Source organism: Ipomoea nil, unplaced genomic scaffold (genome assembly GCF_001879475.1).
Source record: "Ipomoea nil cultivar Tokyo-kokei standard unplaced genomic scaffold, Asagao_1.1 scaffold0672, whole genome shotgun sequence".
Taxonomy (NCBI): Eukaryota; Viridiplantae; Streptophyta; class Magnoliopsida; order Solanales; family Convolvulaceae; genus Ipomoea; species Ipomoea nil.
The window spans coordinates 427,501-434,607 of record NW_017617100.1 but is presented as its reverse complement, the minus strand read 5'-3'; positions in this window follow the sequence as shown (position 1 = coordinate 434,607).

Here is a 7,107-nt window from a genome sequence, read left to right as displayed (position 1 = left end):
GAAGCTTGAAAAGTGTGTTTGTTGTCCTGCTTTTGTGTATAATATGTCTGGTAAATGGGGGTCCTACAAAACACAAGCCTTAAAGTATATATTGTCTGGTTGTTGTGATTATAAATTGTGCATTTAATAATTGTGAAAAAGTATGTGAAAAAGATGTGTTGACAGATTAGTTTTGTCTATTTGCTTATTGTATTTACTTATTCTATTTCAGGATGTCTGATTCTATAGAATTACTTATTCACCATGGTGGTAACTTTACAAAAAACCCTAGGCTTAAGTATGTAGGAGGAGAAGTAGAATCTGTAGTAATTGACCCAGACTTGGTATGTTATCCACATCTGATGAAGTATATTAAAGAGCAAATATATGGTAAAATTGTATCACTAACTTACAAATTACCTGAAGAATCCTTTAAGGAATTGAAGCTTTTAAATGATGATGCCAGCAGTATGCACTTAGTTCAGATTACATTGAAAGGTAGGAAGTGTGAGATATATGTTGAACATGGGTTAGATTATGCAAAATTGGTTTCTATTATGCCTTTACCTGGCCCTAAAATTGCAGAAAAAGAAGCCTGAATCTAGGTGTTTGAGTGACATAGAATTGGACTTTGAGGGGTTTAACTTTGGGAATGAGGTTGAATTGGGAACTGATGGTGGGGCAGAATTTGAGACTGATGGTGGGGCAGAATTTCAAACTGATGGTGGGGTTGAGTTAGGTGGGGAAGTTGGGTCAGATGTTGAAATTGATTGTGGGGAAGAAAGTGAGGGTGGGCCTGATGAAGAGGGTATGGGTAGGTTGTAACACCCCCGTTTTTACCAACATTTTAAAACTTAATTTAAAGAGATAAACAATCTAATCATCCATTAAACCATAAGCGGAAGCAAGTCTAAAACGGGGACATTATGCCACACCTAAACAACGTAGGTGCACAGGCTACACAAAGTCTAAGTCAGAGTTCAACATCCAAGGCTCACAGGCCAAAACATAACAACTAACGAAAGGTAAAGCTACACTAGCTAAGAGTCTCCACTAGCGCGCTCGTGACTCGTTATCTACTCAAAACCTGGATAAGATAAGGGATAACACTCGGTCAGCGAATAAAGCTGGTAACCCATCAATACGTGTTAAATAGCATAATATATAGATAGATATAATCAAAAGTGTTTGAGACTGAGGAATACAATATATAGTCATTTTAAAACCAGAAGAAGGTCAACATCAAAGACTCATCACACTCTCAACAAGTACGAGGATCATCAACCTCAACAAGACAACAAAACCACAAACAACTAAGGACAACACAACTCTAGATGCAACCTACCATTCACAAGGTAGAGTTCATCAAAGACATGCATATAAGCAATGAAATGCATCAATCACATAATGACAAGTTTATGTTCCAACCTTATACCTTAGTACCACCCTTATGGCTACCTCCGGCCTTATCACAGTTCCAACCTGTACCTCCGAGTGTCACCATGTACTTCTGAGTCCAACCTTTTCCCGGTATGGGACCGTCGTCCCCCACCAATCTACACCACCAATTAGAATACCATCGATCTCAAGTACACGAGGGTACTGTTCAATTCATAGTCACATACCACCGATCTCATGAGTAAAGCTCGAGTAACAAAACCACCAATTCATATTCACACACAGTCATCATTATCAAGAAGACTACGGCTCAGCAATAGCCCCAATCAAGTATCAACACAAAGGGTATAACGATTTGTACAAGATAACATCATAAGAATCAATCAAGAGATCTCAACAAAGACATGAGCAATACTCAACAACAAGGACTACAATCCAACATCAAATGATTGGCAACACGAGTTGCCAATCCTCAACAAGAAGGAACAAACCATACATACTATCATATCAACATCAAACTAGCATGCTCATCAAACGGACAAACCAAAATGGTTCCAATGAACCTTCAAGACTCATATTAGCCCAACGAATCACAAGGTTGGACCCTTAGCACAATTCAAGACACTAAATCCTAACATGGATTCCTAACTCATCGTTCTAGACATACAAAACATCAAGAAGACTCACAAAGAGCTCAATAATTCAACAACGGGAGGTCAAAACATCAATACCAAAAAGAAAAAGGATCACGGGGAACAAATCCCCGCAACCCGCTCATATTAGCCCAACGAATCACAAGGTTGGACCCTTAGCACAATTCAAGACACTAAATCCTAACATGGATTCCTAACTCATCGTTCTAGACATACGAAACATCAAGAAGACTCACAAAGAGCTCAATAATTCAACAATGGGAGGTCAAAACATCAATACCAAGAAGAAAAGGATCACGGGGAACAAATCCCCGCAACCCGCTCATATGTTCCCCGTGGGCCTGCCCGCGGGGTACACCCCAATTCCACCTCGTTCCCCGCGGGTGGGGCGGCGGGTAGGCCACTGCCTGCCGTTCCGCCCGTGGGGTACACCTGTACTTCATAATTTCCCTTCGGGGAAAATCATCAACAAAGCCAAGTTCAAGTCCAAAACACCCAAAATCTCACACACAACAAAGATATGACTTGAACCCAAGAATAAGCCAAGCAATGGCATTCAAGAAACCTAAATACAAGCTCTAAACATGCATCATCACAAGATCATGCATCAAATCTCACAAATCACATCAAGAACATCAATAGAAGCCAGGAAATATCAATAACAAGCATAAAATAGATTTTGTAGAGCATGGGTTACCTTTATAGACTAGAACTTCTTCTTTTACACTCTCCTAAGCCTCCTCTTGGAGTTCTTCTTCTCCACCAACTTCTTATACAAGCCAAAACACAAGAAAGGTTCTAACTTAGATAAAGATACCCAAAAGATAGCTAAAAACACTAAATAGCTATGAATCTTACCCTTTCCTATGCTTGGGAAGTAGAAAGTAGGAATCTTGGGGTGGGATCTTGCAAAGCTAGAAGGTCATCCTTTTGGCTTGAAGAATAAGCAAGGTTCTTTTTAGAGAGATGATGGAGTGTTTGGAACTTAGGCTAGTATGAGAAATGAATGGAATGACTTGCTAGGGATAGCTTGATCAACAAAACATGGGTGAAAGGTCAATATTATCCTTATTAAGGTTGGAAAGGCAAAAAGGTAGAGGTACAAAGCATAAGGCAAAAGGTACACTTGGTTGACTAAAGAGACTAGTCAAATTCTAGTCCCTCGACTATTAAATTTCAGGATTTTTAGGAAGAAATTACCAAGGAAGGTTATGATTAATTTCTCAATTAATCCCAATTAGAATTTAGATTTACGGGGTGTCACATAGTCAACCTGAAACCACTCATGTAGATGACAATGAAGGGAATGGGAGCGTTTACTATGATTATGATGATCCACCCACCTTTCAAGAAGAAAATGAGAATGATGTTGGTGAAGAGGTCCAATCCAGTATTAATAAATGCAAATACCCAAGATATAATCCTAAGTCTAATCTACCTATCATTGAGTTGGGTATGATGTTTGATGATAATGTGCAATTTAAAAATGCAATGATAAGTTATGTAGTACACAATAAAAGAGAGATTTATTGGAAAAAAAATGAACCTAAATATGTAAGGACAGAATGTACTGGAGAGGGGTGTCCTTTCTACTGTAGTGCTGGGTGGGAAGACAGATACAAATGTTTTCAAGTCAAGTCTATAAATCTGGTCCATAGATGCAATCAAAATACAAGCTAAGGGTTGTGAGTCAAAAGTGGCAAGTTGATAAATTAGAGGACAAAGTTAGGAAGGATCCTTGCATTGGATTTACTCAGCTGAAGAATGATGTAAAGGCAGATTTGAAGCTAAATATTACAATCAGCATGGCTAGAAAGACTATAGCAGGAATTCTAAAAAAACTAGATGCAGGCTATGAAGGGAATTTTAAAAGAGTAAGAGATTATGCTCAAGAATGTCTCAACTCAAATCCAGGTAGCACTGTTAAGATTGAAACATCTAGGGTTGTTTCTGATGCTCCATGTGTATTTTAGAGAATTTATGTATGTTTTGGTGCTTGTAAAAGAGGGTTTTTAGAAGGTTGTAGGAAGGTGATTGGGTTAGATGGGTGCTTCTTGAAAGGTATGTTGAAGGGAGAGATATTAACTGCTGTTGGTAGGGATGGAAACAACCAAATGTATCCTATTGCTTGGGCTATTGTTGAGATAGAGAATATCTCATCTTGGAGATGGTTTCTGGAGTTGTTGAAGGCAGATCTTGGGATGTGGGACAACAGCCATTGGACATTGATGAGTGATCAACAAAAGGGAATAATTTATACCTTATATTCTGTTTTAATCCATCCCTTTTTATTCTGAAAATTCTGTTTTATTCCATCACTTTATACCTTTGTTTTATTTAGTTTTAAGGCAGATCATTGGTTTATATCGTGTTTGTTTCATGCAGGGACTGAGTAATATAATTGCAGAATTATTTCCAGGAATTGAACACAGGAATTGTGCAAGGCATGTCCATGCTAATTGGAGTAAAAGTCATAGAGGCAAGGTCTTGAAAAAGCATTTCTGGCAGTGTGCTAAGGCAACCACAGAAGCACAACTTGAAGAAGAACTGAAGGCATTAGAGAAAATTGATGTGAATGCAAGAAAAGACTTAGACAAATACCCAATGAAGCTGTGGTGTAAGGCCTTTTTTAGGACAGAGATGAAGTGTGGCATAGTGGACAATAACCTTTCAGAAGCTTTCAACAACACACTCTTAAAGGCTAGGTCAAAACCAATAGTTTCCATGTTAGAGGACATCAGAGTTGGAGTCATGAAAAGGATCGCTGCCAAGAAGAGTTCCGTTGAAAAGTGGAGTGGGCAATTAGGGTCATTTATCATGAAGAAGTTAAATGAGAATATTCTTGAGAGTGTAGGTTTGGAGGTGGACTTCAATGGTGATGATGGGTATGAGATAAAGAAGGGAAGACATCAGTTTAAGGTGAGCATAGAAAGGAGTTGTTCTTGCAGGGCTTGGGATATGACTGGTATCCCATGTGCACATGCAATATGTGCTATATTTGACAATGGAAGACAACCAGAAGACTTTGTTCATGCTTGGTACTCCAAGGATGTGTATATCAAAACTTATACACATGTCATTCAACCCTTAAATGGTGAGCTTTTTTGGCCAAAAACTCAAAGTGAGAAGATACATGCACCTGTTCCCCAAAAGATGACTAGGAGGCCAAAGAAAAGAAGAAAGCTAGAAGAATCAGAACCAAAGCCTTCACAGTCTACTACACATTTGTCTAGAAAAGGAAGAGTCATGACTTGTGCATTGTGTAATCAAAAGGGACACAACAAACGTTACTGTCCAACTCAACCTAGCCAGGCTGGAAATTCTACTGCTGTTGGTTCTACTGCTGCAAGAGGAGGTATATCTGCAAGAGGAGGCACTACTAGAGGTGGTGGAAGAGGAAGCAGTACTAGATCTCAAGTTGGGCTTGGTGTATATACAAACCCACACACTGGAGAAGTAACCTTCAATGTAAGTACATAATGCTCTTTAGCTTTGCAATGATGTCTACGTTTTGAAATAATTAACAATTTTTTTTTTTAATTTTTGTGTAGCGTGGAACACCAATTGAAAGAGTCATATATAAACCTAGAAGGGGGAGAAACAACACACCTACAACAAGATCAAGTACCATTGCCAATAGTTCAAGTGGAGCAATTTCACAGTGTTGACGTTCTTCAATTATAGTGCTTTAAGTTTGATTAGTTACTAGTATCTTGTTTCTATGTTTTGGCAGTTTAACTATGTATTTATGCGCACAACAAATGCTAAGTAGTTTGTGAGTTTACTGATTGGCATTTTATTACCTATTTCAAATTGAAACTGCATTTTTGTAAGTGTATTTTGGCAGTGTACTGTGATCATTTTGGTAATCAATGCTTGGAAGTTTGTCTTTTTCTTTCATGGGTGATCATTATGCCTTGACAGTGTACTGTGATCTTTTTTTTTTTTTTTTTTTTTAAATTCAAAAGAGAGTGACTTCATTTTAGATCGAATGTACCCTGTAGTAAAATACAGTGAGGTACAACAAAGGGAAAAACGTTACAAGTAACAGTACAGCATAGACATGCGATTGCATTCACTTATTGTAGTTGAGAAATAGCTTTATTAGTAGGGAGAAATCCAATCCAACTCCCTTTATTATGCTTTCGGTCAACTTTCACCATCTCTCTGTAGCAGCTAACGATCTTTTGGTATAACTAGTAGTAGTATTCCATCCTTTCTAAAGGTTTCAGGTCCAGGTTAATAAAAGATGCCTTGTAATCAAAATTTTGTAATCATACTGACAGTGTACTGTGATTGGCTGCCCATTATGGAGTAGCAACTTTATTAAATAGCAAATTCTAACAACAATTCTAAACAAAATTTTAACGACAATTTTCACCTGAATACCTTTCATATACAGGTAACCACAATTCTAAACAAAATGCTAAACACAATTCTAACCAAAATTGCAAAACCAGTCAGAAATTGCAAAATGCTAAAACCAGTAAGATTGCAAAATGCTCAAGTGTATGCTACTAAAAACCAACACAATGCTAACCAAAATTCATTGCAAAACCAATAAGAAATTTCTTTATAAACTATTAAACTGGCATTGCAAAACAACAAACCAATTGCATTACAAAACAAGAACTTGCATTACCAAAAAACCTAAATACTACAAACTGTTATTACAACACTTAAAGAAAACAAACACAATTACAACCAAAATCAAGCCACACTTTCTCTTATAATCTTTATTCTCCTTCAATTTCTTCTGTTGCAATTCACTTTCAATTATTGCCCGTAAAACATGTATTTCGTTCATCAACTCACTTCTCATTGTTGTAACCAATTTCTTCAATTCCTCCATACCAGAAGCATTCTCAACTCCTTTCCAAACAAAAAAACCACACCCAAAACCCTCCTAGTAAAATTGAAAACAAATTTAAATCAGTTCAAAAATTTCAGCAACTTTCAATTCATACCTTAAAGAAGAAAATCGCATACCCACACACATCTTCCATCTTTGACACCCATAAAATTTCCTCTTGCTATCTCATGTCGTGCAAATTGGAGCTTTCAATCCACACCGACA